At 49.0% G+C, this 10,075-nt stretch overlaps 19 non-coding genes across 19 annotated transcripts; all 19 read left to right on the forward strand.

Moving 5' to 3' along the window:
* Positions 1–1,402: 1,402 nt before the first annotated feature.
* trnat-cgu (transfer RNA threonine (anticodon CGU)) lies at positions 1,403–1,474 on the forward strand. Its single transcript has one exon. It is a non-coding gene; the product is annotated as a tRNA-Thr (tRNA).
* A 590-nt stretch (positions 1,475–2,064) lies between these two features.
* trnat-ugu (transfer RNA threonine (anticodon UGU)) lies at positions 2,065–2,138 on the forward strand. Its single transcript has one exon. It is a non-coding gene; the product is annotated as a tRNA-Thr (tRNA).
* Positions 2,139–2,316: 178 nt separating this feature from the next.
* Positions 2,317–2,406, forward strand: trnar-ucu (transfer RNA arginine (anticodon UCU)). The gene is given in 2 exon segments: positions 2,317–2,353; positions 2,371–2,406. It is a non-coding gene; the product is annotated as a tRNA-Arg (tRNA).
* A 114-nt stretch (positions 2,407–2,520) lies between these two features.
* On the forward strand, positions 2,521–2,594 carry trnat-agu (transfer RNA threonine (anticodon AGU)). Its single transcript has one exon. It is a non-coding gene; the product is annotated as a tRNA-Thr (tRNA).
* A 486-nt stretch (positions 2,595–3,080) lies between these two features.
* On the forward strand, positions 3,081–3,154 carry trnat-cgu (transfer RNA threonine (anticodon CGU)). The gene has a single exon. It is a non-coding gene; the product is annotated as a tRNA-Thr (tRNA).
* A 591-nt stretch (positions 3,155–3,745) lies between these two features.
* Positions 3,746–3,819, forward strand: trnat-ugu (transfer RNA threonine (anticodon UGU)). The gene has a single exon. It is a non-coding gene; the product is annotated as a tRNA-Thr (tRNA).
* Positions 3,820–3,997: 178 nt separating this feature from the next.
* trnar-ucu (transfer RNA arginine (anticodon UCU)) lies at positions 3,998–4,087 on the forward strand. The gene is given in 2 exon segments: positions 3,998–4,034; positions 4,052–4,087. It is a non-coding gene; the product is annotated as a tRNA-Arg (tRNA).
* Positions 4,088–4,302: 215 nt separating this feature from the next.
* On the forward strand, positions 4,303–4,376 carry trnat-agu (transfer RNA threonine (anticodon AGU)). Its single transcript has one exon. It is a non-coding gene; the product is annotated as a tRNA-Thr (tRNA).
* Positions 4,377–4,862: 486 nt separating this feature from the next.
* Positions 4,863–4,936, forward strand: trnat-cgu (transfer RNA threonine (anticodon CGU)). Its single transcript has one exon. It is a non-coding gene; the product is annotated as a tRNA-Thr (tRNA).
* Positions 4,937–5,779: 843 nt separating this feature from the next.
* Positions 5,780–5,869, forward strand: trnar-ucu (transfer RNA arginine (anticodon UCU)). The gene is given in 2 exon segments: positions 5,780–5,816; positions 5,834–5,869. It is a non-coding gene; the product is annotated as a tRNA-Arg (tRNA).
* A 114-nt stretch (positions 5,870–5,983) lies between these two features.
* trnat-agu (transfer RNA threonine (anticodon AGU)) lies at positions 5,984–6,057 on the forward strand. The gene has a single exon. It is a non-coding gene; the product is annotated as a tRNA-Thr (tRNA).
* Positions 6,058–6,545: 488 nt separating this feature from the next.
* Positions 6,546–6,619, forward strand: trnat-cgu (transfer RNA threonine (anticodon CGU)). The gene has a single exon. It is a non-coding gene; the product is annotated as a tRNA-Thr (tRNA).
* A 591-nt stretch (positions 6,620–7,210) lies between these two features.
* Positions 7,211–7,284, forward strand: trnat-ugu (transfer RNA threonine (anticodon UGU)). The gene has a single exon. It is a non-coding gene; the product is annotated as a tRNA-Thr (tRNA).
* A 178-nt stretch (positions 7,285–7,462) lies between these two features.
* On the forward strand, positions 7,463–7,552 carry trnar-ucu (transfer RNA arginine (anticodon UCU)). Its single transcript is given in 2 exon segments — positions 7,463–7,499; positions 7,517–7,552. It is a non-coding gene; the product is annotated as a tRNA-Arg (tRNA).
* Positions 7,553–7,666: 114 nt separating this feature from the next.
* On the forward strand, positions 7,667–7,740 carry trnat-agu (transfer RNA threonine (anticodon AGU)). The gene has a single exon. It is a non-coding gene; the product is annotated as a tRNA-Thr (tRNA).
* A 488-nt stretch (positions 7,741–8,228) lies between these two features.
* trnat-cgu (transfer RNA threonine (anticodon CGU)) lies at positions 8,229–8,302 on the forward strand. Its single transcript has one exon. It is a non-coding gene; the product is annotated as a tRNA-Thr (tRNA).
* An 840-nt stretch (positions 8,303–9,142) lies between these two features.
* On the forward strand, positions 9,143–9,231 carry trnar-ucu (transfer RNA arginine (anticodon UCU)). The gene is given in 2 exon segments: positions 9,143–9,179; positions 9,197–9,231. It is a non-coding gene; the product is annotated as a tRNA-Arg (tRNA).
* Positions 9,232–9,346: 115 nt separating this feature from the next.
* trnat-agu (transfer RNA threonine (anticodon AGU)) lies at positions 9,347–9,420 on the forward strand. The gene has a single exon. It is a non-coding gene; the product is annotated as a tRNA-Thr (tRNA).
* A 487-nt stretch (positions 9,421–9,907) lies between these two features.
* Positions 9,908–9,980, forward strand: trnat-cgu (transfer RNA threonine (anticodon CGU)). Its single transcript has one exon. It is a non-coding gene; the product is annotated as a tRNA-Thr (tRNA).
* The last annotated feature ends 95 nt before the right edge of the window (positions 9,981–10,075 follow it).

The following is a 10,075-nucleotide window of genomic DNA, read 5'->3' on the forward strand; positions in this document are numbered from 1 at the left end:
GCTGAGACTTTCTTGGTCCCCGGGCCAAATGTGGCCCAGAAACACAAATACAACCATTTGAAAAAAATAAATAAATAAAAGGCTTTAATTATAAAATTACCAAATACTTTAATATTAATATGTTAACAATGAACAAATGCACTACAATATAAACATTAACACACTTTTTAAAACATAAAATAATTTTATTTACAGTGTATTATTTAAAACAACAACAACATTATTAAATTAAATTTATGCATTTAGCAGATGCTTTTATCCAAAGCAACTTATGTTTTCCCGGGGAATCGAACCCCTAACCTTCGCAATGCTCTACCAATTGAGCTACAGGAACACTATTTATTTCTTTACATTACTATGTAGCAAAGAGGGATGTCATAATTCAGGTCAGTTCAGTTCTTATCCAGTGGTGTCACTGCAGTCAAGTCAATAATATTGCTGAATATTAGGTGTCTTTAACTAAGCAAGACAAAAGGCAACAGTAGCAAAGAACCCAAACCATATCAAGGCTCAGTCAGGAAACCCCTTCTTTTCCGGCCAAACAATTGAACATGGTGTGATGATTTCAGGCTGCATCACAAAACAGATTTTGGATTGATATCATCCAGAATAGTTAATTTAACTTCTTCTGCTTAAAGGAACATGATGCCAGCAGGTGAAGCTGGTAAAAAGGGTCTGTGCCGAGGGCTTGTACAGTTCTCGTGGAGGATATTTGCTTCGTATCTGTGCTGGGGCCATCAATGAGGTCTTCACAGGGGATCTGTCATCTAGTTGACATGGTCTTCACTGACATCCAGGGATCTGTTGTGGTCGTTCTTGGGTGCAGGTCCACCATCTGGTCTTGATACAGACTGGATCAGCTGATTACTGTAAACAGGTCTAGTAAACAGGAGATCCTGGGTTCAAATCCCAGCGGTGCCTATGCTGGTGATCAAGTGACGCCTTGGGCTGTGAGGTTTTGCTCTCCGTAACAAAGGGGGTGCAGAGGAGTGCCAGAGCAGCATGCAATTTAATTTGCGAACCACCCCTCAGATGCTGCCGAACAATGCTGGCCAGAGTCATCTCAGCGATGCAGCATGGCTCAGCTGGTCAAAGAGCTTGCCTTGCAAACAGGTGATCCTTGGTTTAGGACTGCTGCAAGCCTGGAAGGAGCTACTGCACGTGGGGCAGAGTGTAGCGCATTGGGCTTTTAGTCTCCGGTGTGAGGACATATAAAGTTTGTGGGTTCGAGTCAAAACAGATTGGTGACTTCTTGCCTTTTGTTTATCATTAAATTGCACGCTTATGCCCTCTGGCAACAGAAAGTTGTGAAAAATCTCATAAGCTGACCAGCACGTGGAACTTTGTCCTCACCGCTGGATGTTTTGATCAACTAGGTCACCCTCCCAGAGCTGTAGGGCTAGGCCGTGGCTTAGTTGGTTAAAGCGTCTGTCTCGTAAACAGGAGATCCTGGGTTCAAATCCCAGCGGTGCCTTTAGCGTCCCCTGTGTGCCTCAAGCGCGTGCTTTTCTGAGATCGGACTGCAAACAGGGATAGCAAAGGCAGCAGGCGATTGCATTTCCAAACCAGATCCTGATAATGCTGACACTCTATTGCACAGGTCAACACTTGCTGATAGGCTCTGTGGTACGATAGACATCAAATTGGACTTCTAGACTGCCAGATGAGGCCATTCAAAGGTTTATTAATGGCACTTGGCCAACAAACCCAGAGGCTAGCTGGCCACCCCCGAATCAGTTGTCAAAAACACTCTTTTAGGCTGTGCAGAGCCTGGCCGTTGGCCTCTTATCTGGATGCTTTAATCCTCTAAGTGCCCCTCCCTGAGAGAGTGTGTTCAGGTTGGCGCCGTGGCTTAGTTGCTTAAAGCTTGTGTAGTAAATAGGACATACTGAATTCAAATCCCAGCACTGTCTTTGCTGGTAATCAAACACCACCTTGGGTTGTATGGTTTTGCTTTGCGCAATCATGCGGTAAAGAGGAGCGTCAGAGCAACATGCGATTTCATTTGCCAACCACCCCTCAGCTGCTGCCGAACAATTCTGACCCAAGTCAACAATGCAGCAGGGCGCCGTGGCTTAGCTGGTCAAAGCGCTTGTCTTGTAAACAGGCGATCCTGGGTTCGATTCCCAGCGGTGCCTTTTAACAGGTGGCTCTGCTATGTGGGTTCTTTCTGGGAAAGGAAGCCCTTACAGATACTCCGCTTTTCCAACCACATACCAATTGCAGAGACACCCACATATCTTGTCCTTCCCTCTCCCAAAATGCCTGAACTCAATTCAACGCACTGGCACAGCCAGGAAAAAAAGCTCCTCACATGGCTCTGTGGCGCAATGGATAGCGCATTGGATTTCTAGACTGCCAGATGAGGCCATTCAAAGGTTGTGGGTTCGTGTCCCACCAGAGTCGTTGCTTTTGGCTTTCTGTTAATGGCGCTTGGCCAACAAACACATACTCTCTCTGGCCACCCCTCCAGACTTATAAAACTCGAAATCTCACTTTCTTGGAAGCTACGTGCAAGTTGGCGCCGTGGCTTAGTTGGTTAAAGCGCCTGTCTAGTAAACAGGAGATCCTGGGTTCGAATCCCAGCGGTGCCTATGCTGGTGATCAAGTGACGCCTTGGGCTGTGATGTTTTGCTCTCCGTAAAAAAGGGGGTTCAGAGGAGTGCCAGAGCAGCATGCAATTTAATTTGCGAACCACCCCTCAGATGCTGCCGAACAATGCTGGCCAGAGTCATCTCAGCGATGCAGCATTGCTCAGCTGGTCAAAGAGCTTGCCTTGCAAACAGGTGATCCTTGGTTTAGGACTGCTGCAAGCCTGGAAGGAGCTACTGCACGTGGGGCAGAGTGTAGCGCATTGGGCTTTTAGTCTCCGGTGTGAGGACATATAAAGTTTGTGGGTTCGAGTCAAAACAGATTGGTGACTTCTTGCCTTTTGTTTATCATTAAATTGCACGCTTATGCCCTCTGGCAACAGAAAGTTGTGAAAAATCTCATAAGCTGACCAGCACGTGGACCTTTGTCCTCACCGCTGGATGTTTTGATCAACTAGGTCACCCTCCCAGAGCTGTAGGGCTAGGCTTGGCGCTGTGGCTTAGTTGGTTAAAGCGTCTTTCTCGTAAACAGGAGATCCTGGGTTCAAATCTCAGCGGTGCCTTTAGCGTCCCCTGTGTGCCTCAAGCGCGTGCTTTTCTGAGATCGGACTGCAAACAGGGATAGCAAAGGCAGCAGGCGTTTGCATTTCCAAACCAGATCCTGATAATGCTGACGATCTTTTGCACAGGTCAACACTTGCTGACAGGCTCTGTGGTACGATAGACAGTAAATTGGACTTCTAGACTGCCAGATGAGGCCATTCAAAGGTTAATTAATGGCACTTGGCCAACAAACCCCGAGGCTAGCTGGCCACCCCCGAATCAGTTGTCAAAAACACTCTTTTAGGCTGTGCAGAGCCTGGCCGTTGGCCTCTTATCTGGATGCTATAATCCTCTAAGTGCCCCTCCCTGAGAGAGTGTGTTCAGGTTGGCGCCGTGGCTTAGTTGCTTAAAGCTTGTGTAGTAAATAGGACATACTGAATTCAAATCCCAGCACTGTCTTTGCTGGTAATCAAACACCACCTTGGGTTGTATGGTTTTTGCTTTGCGCAATCATACGGTAAAGAGGAGCGTCAGAGCAACATGCGATTTCATTTGCCAACCACCCCTCAGCTGCTGCCGAACAATTCTGACCCAAGTCAACAATGCAGCAGGGCGCCGTGGCTTAGCTGGTCAAAGCGCTTGTCTTGTAAACAGGCGATCCTGGGTTCGATTCCCAGCGGTGCCTTTTAACAGGTGGCTCTGCTATGTGGGTTCTTTCTGGGAAAGGAAGCCCTTACAGATACTCCGCTTTTCCAACCACATACCAATTGCAGAGACACCCACATATCTTGTCCTTCCCGCTCCCAAAATGCCTGAACTCAATTCAATGCACTGGCACAGCCAGGAAAAAAAGCTCCTCACATGGCTCTGTGGCGCAATGGATAGCGCATTGGACTTCTAGACTGCCAGATGAGGCCATTCAAAGGTTGTGGGTTCGAGTCCCACCAGAGTCGTTGCTTTTGGCTTTCTGTTAATGGCGCTTGGCCAACAAACACATACTCTCTCTGGCCACCCCTCCAGACTTATAAAACTCGAAATCTCACTTTCTTGGAAGCTATGTGCAAGTTGGCGCCGTGGCTTAGTTGGCCAACAAACACATACTCTCTCTGGCCACCCCTCCAGACTTATAAAACTCGAAATCTCACTTTCTTGAAGCTTCGTGCAAGTTGGCGCCGTGGCTTAGTTGGTTAAAGCGCCTGTCTAGTAAACAGGAGATCCTGGGTTCGAATCCCAGTGGTGCCTATTCTGGTGATCAAGTGACGCCTTGGGCTGTGAGGTTTTGCTCTCCATAAAAAAGGGGGTGCAGAGGAGTGCCAGAGCAGCATGCAATTTAATTTGCGAACCACCCCTCAGATGCTGCCGAACAATGCTGGCCAGAGTCATCTCAGCGATGCAGCATGGCTCAGCTGGTCAAAGAGCTTGCCTTGCAAACAGGTGATCCTTGGTTTAGGACTGCTGCAAGCCTGGAAGGAGCTACTGCACGTGGGGCAGAGTGTAGCGCATTGGGCTTTTAGTCTCCGGTGTGAGGACATATAAAGTTTGTGGGTTCGAGTCAAAACAGATTGGTGACTTCTTGCCTTTTGTTTATCATTAAATTGCACGCTTATGCCCTCTGGCAACAGAAAGTTGTGAAAAATCTCATAAGCTGACCAGCACGTGGACCTTTGTCCTCACCGCTGGATGTTTTGATCAACTAGGTCACCCTCCCAGAGCTGTAGGGCTAGGCTTGGCGCCGTGGCTTAGTTGGTTAAAGCGTCTGTCTCGTAAACAGGACATCCTGGGTTCAAATCCCAGCGGTGCCTTTAGCGTCCCCTGTGTGCCTCAAGCGCGTGCTTTTCTGAGATCGGACTGCAAACAGGGATAGCAAAGGCAGCAGGCGATTGCATTTCCAAACCAGATCCTGATAATGCTGACGATCTTTTGCACAGGTCAACACTTGCTGACAGGCTCTGTGGTACGATAGACAGCAAATTGGACTTCTAGACTGCCAGATGAGGCCATTCAAAGGTTAATTAATGGCACTTGGCCAACAAACCCAGAGGCTAGCTGGCCACCCCCGAATCAGTTGTCAAAAACACTCTTTTAGGCTGTGCAGAGCCTGGCCGTTGGCCTCTTATCTGGATGCTTTAATCCTCTAAGTGCCCCTCCCTGAGAGAGTGTGTTCAGGTTGGCGCCGTGGCTTAGTTGCTTAAAGCTTGTGTAGTAAATAGGACATACTGAATTCAAATCCCAGCACTGTCTTTGCTGGTAATCAAACACCACCTTGGGTTGTATGGTTTTGCTTTGCGCAATCATGCGGTAAAGAGGAGCGTCAGAGCAACATGCGATTTCATTTGCCAACCACCCCTCAGCTGCTGCCGAACAATTCTGACCCAAGTCAACAATGCAGCAGGTGTGCCGTGGCTTAGCTGGTCAAAGCGCTTGTCTTGTAAACAGGCGATCCTGGGTACGATTCCCAGCGGTGCCTTTTAACAGGTGGCTCTGCTATGTGGGTTCTTTCTGGGAAAGGAAGCCCTTACAGATACTCCGCTTTTCCAACCACATACCAATTGCAGAGACACCCACATATCTTGTCCTTCCCGCTCCCAAAATGCCTGAACTCAATTCAACGCACTGGCACAGCCAGGAAAAAAAGCTCCTCACATGGCTCTGTGGCGCAATGGATAGCGCATTGGACTTCTAGACTACCAGATGAGGCCATTCAAAGGTTGTGGGTTCGAGTCCCACCAGAGTCGTTGCTTTTGGCTTTCTGTTAATGGCGCTTGGCCAACAAACACATACTCTCTCTGGCCACCCCTCCAGACTTATAAAACTCGAAATCTCACTTTCTTGGAAGCTGCGTGCAAGTTGGCGCCGTGGCTTAGTTGGTTAAAGCGCCTGTCTAGTAAACAGGAGATACTGGGTTCGAATCCCAGTGGTGGCATATGCTGGTGATCAAGTGACGCCTTGGGCTGTGAGGTTTTGCTCTCCGTAAAAAAGGGGGTGCAGAGGAGTGCCAGAGCAGCATGCAATTTAATTTGCGAACCACCCCTCAGATGCTGCCGAACAATGCTGGCCAGAGTCATCTCAGCGATGCAGCATGGCTCAGCTGGTCAAAGAGCTTGCCTTGCAAACAGGTGATCCTTGGTTTAGGACTGCTGCAAGCCTGGAAGGAGCTACTGCACGTGGGGCAGAGTGTAGCGCATTGGGCTTTTAGTCTCCGGTGTGAGGACATATAAAGTTTGTGGGTTCGAGTCAAAACAGATTGGTGACTTCTTGCCTTTTGTTTATCATTAAATTGCACGCTTATGCCCTCTGGCAACAGAAAGTTGTGAAAAATCTCATAAGCTGACCAGCACGTGGACCTTTGTCCTCACCGCTGGATGTTTTTGATCAACTAGGTCACCCTCCCAGAGCTGTAGGGCTAGGCTTGGCGCCGTGGCTTAGTTGGTTAAAGCGTCTGTCTCGTAAACAGGAGATCCTGGGTTCAAATCCCAGCGGTGCCTTTAGCGTCCCCTGTGTGCCTCAAGCGCGTGCTTTTCTGAGATCGGACTGCAAACAGGGATAGCAAAGGCAGCAGGCGATTGCATTTCCAAACCAGATCCTGATAATGCTGACGATCTTTTGCACAGGTCAACACTTGCTGACAGGCTCTGTGGTACGATAGACAGCAAATTGGACTTCTAGACTGCCAGATGAGGCCATTCAAAGGTTAATTAATGGCACTTGGCCAACAAACCCAGAGGCTAGCTGGCCACCCCCGAATCAGTTGTCAAAAACACTCTTTTAGGCTGTGCAGAGCCTGGCCGTTGGCCTCTTATCTGGATGCTTTAATCCTCTAAGTGCCCCTCCCTGAGAGAGTGTGTTCAGGTTGGCGCCGTGGCTTAGTTGCTTAAAGCTTGTGTAGTAAATAGGACATACTGAATTCAAATCCCAGCACTGTCTTTGCTGGTAATCAAACACCACCTTGGGTTGTATGGTTTTGCTTTGCGCAATCATGCGGTAAAGAGGAGCGTCAGAGCAACATGCGATTTCATTTGCCAACCACCCCTCAGCTGCTGCCGAACAATTCTGACCCAAGTCAACAATGCAGCAGGTGCGCCGTGGCTTAGCTGGTCAAAGCGCTTGTCTTGTAAACAGGCGATCCTGGGTTCGATTCCCAGCGGTGCCTTTTAACAGGTGGCTCTGCTATGTGGGTTCTTTCTGGGAAAGGAAGCCCTTACAGATACTCTGCTTTTCCAACCACATACCAATTGCAGAGACACCCACATATCTTGTCCTTCCCGCTCCCAAAATGCCTGAACTCAATTCAACGCACTGGCACAGCCAGGAAAAAAAGCTCCTCACATGGCTCTGTGGCGCAATGGATAGCGCATTGGACTTCTAGACTGCCAGATGAGGCCATTCAAAGGTTGTGGGTTCGAGTCCCACCAGAGTCGTTGCTTTTGGCTTTCTGTTAATGGCGCTTGGCCAACAAACACATACTCTCTCTGGCCACCCCTCCAGACTTATAAAACTCGAAATCTCACTTTCTTGGAAGCTACGTGCAAGTTGGCGACGTGGCTTAGTTGGTTAAAGCGCCTGTCTAGTAAACAGGAGATCCTGGGTTCGAATCCCAGCGGTGCCTATGCTGGTGATCAAGTGACGCCTTGGGCTGTGAGGTTTTGCTCTCCGTAAAAAAGGGGGTGCAGAGGAGTGCCAGAGCAGCATGCAATTTAATTTGCGAACCACCCCCCCTCAGATGCTGCCGAACAATGCTGGCCAGAGTCATCTCAGCGATGCAGCATGGCTCAGCTGGTCAAAGAGCTTGCCTTGCAAACAGGTGATCCTTGGTTTAGGACTGCTGCAAGCCTGGAAGGAGCTACTGCACGTGGGGCAGAGTGTAGCGCATTGGGCTTTTAGTCTCCGGTGTGAGGACATATAAAGTTTGTGGGTTCGAGTCAAAACAGATTGGTGACTTCTTGCCTTTTGTTTATCATTAAATTGCACGCTTATGCCCTCTGGCAACAGAAAGTTGTGAAAATCTCATAAGCTGACCAGCACGTGGACCTTTGTCCTCACCGCTGGATGTTTTGATCAACTAGGTCACCCTCCCAGAGCTGTAGGGCTAGGCTTGGCGCCGTGGCTTAGTTGGTTAAAGCGTCTGTCTCGTAAACAGGAGATCCTGGGTTCAAATCCCAGCGGTGCCTTTAACGTCCCTGTGTGCCTCAAGCTCGTGCTTTTCTGAGATCGGACTGCAAACAGGGATAGCAAAGGCAGCAGGCGATTGCATTTCCAAACCAGATCCTGATAATGCTGATGATCTTTTGCACAGGTCAACACTTGCTGACAGGCTCTGTGGTACGATAGACAGCAAATTGGACTTCTAGACTGCCAGATGAGGCCATTCAAAGGTTAATTAATGGCACTTGGCCAACAAACCCAGAGGCTAGCTGGCCACCCCCGAATCAGTTGTCAAAAACACTCTTTTAGGCTGTGCAGAGCCTGGCCGTTGGCCTCTTATCTGGATGCTTTAATCCTCTAAGTGCCCCTCCCTGAGAGAGTGTGTTCAGGTTGGCGTCGTGGCTTAGTTGCTTAAAGCTTGTGTAGTAAATAGGACATACTGAATTCAAATCCCAGCACTGTCTTTGCTGGTAATCAAACACCACCTTGGGTTGTATGGTTTTGCTTTGCGCAATCATGCGGTAAAGAGGAGCGTCAGAGCAGCATGCGATTTCATTTGCCAACCACCCTCAGCTGCTGCCGAACAATTCTGGCCCAAGTCAACAATGCAGCAGGGCGCCGTGGCTTAGCTGGTCAAAGCGCTTGTCTTGTAAACAGGCGATCCTGGTGCGATTCCCAGCGGTGCCCTTTTAACAGGTGGCTCTGCTATGTGGGTTCTTTCTGGGAAAGGAAGCCCTTACAGATACTCCGCTTTTCCAACCACATACCAATTGCAGAGACACCCACATATCTTGTCCTTCCCTCTCCCAAAATGCCTGAACTCAATTCAACGCACTGGCACAGCCAGGAAAAAAAGCTTCTCACATGGCTCTGTGGCGCAATGGATAGCGCATTGGACTTCTAGACTGCCAGATGAGGCCATTCAAAGGTTGTGGGTCGAGTCCCACCAGAGTCATTGCTTTTGGCTTTCTGTTAATGGCGCTTGTCCAACAAACACATACTCTCTCTGGCCACCCCCTCCAGACTTATAAAACTCGAAATCTCACTTTCTTGGAGGCTTTGTGCAAGTTGGCGCCGTGGCTTAGTTGGTTAAAGCGCCTGTCTAGTAAACAGGAGATCCTGGGTTCGAATCCCAGCGGTGCATATGCTGGTGATCAAGTGACGCCTTGGGCTGTGAGGTTTTGCTCTCCGTAAAAAAGGGGGTGCAGAGGAGTGCCAGAGCAGCATGCAATTTAATTTGCGAACCACCCCTCAGATGCTGCCGAACAATGCTGGCCAGAGTCATCTCAGCGATGCAGCATGGCTCATCTGGTCAAAGAGCTTGCCTTGCAATCAGGTGATCCTTGGTTTAGGACTGCTGCAAGCCTGGAAGGAGCCATTGCACGTGGGGCAGAGTGTAGCGCATTGGGCTTTTAGTCTCCGGTGTGAGGACATATAAAGTTTGTGGTTCGAGTCAAAACAGATTGGTGACTTCTTGCCTTTTGTTTATCATTAAATTGCACGCTTATGCCCTCTGGCAACAGAAAAGTTGTGAAAAATCTCATAAGCTGAACCAGCACGTGGACCTTTGGTCCTCACCGCTGGATGTTTTGATCAACTAGGTCACCCTCCCAGAGCTGTAGGCTAGGCTTGGCGCCGTGGCTTAGTTGGTTAAAGCGTCTGTCTCGTAAACAGGAGATCCTGGTTCAAATCCCAGCGGTGCCTTTAGCGTCCCCTGTGTGCCTCAAGCGCGTGCTTTTCTGAGATCGGACTGCAAACAGGGATAGCAAAGGCAGCAGGCGATTGCATTTCCAAACCAA

This window comes from Carassius auratus, unplaced genomic scaffold (genome assembly GCF_003368295.1).
Source record: "Carassius auratus strain Wakin unplaced genomic scaffold, ASM336829v1 scaf_tig00215749, whole genome shotgun sequence".
NCBI lineage: Eukaryota > Metazoa > Chordata > Actinopteri > Cypriniformes > Cyprinidae > Carassius > Carassius auratus.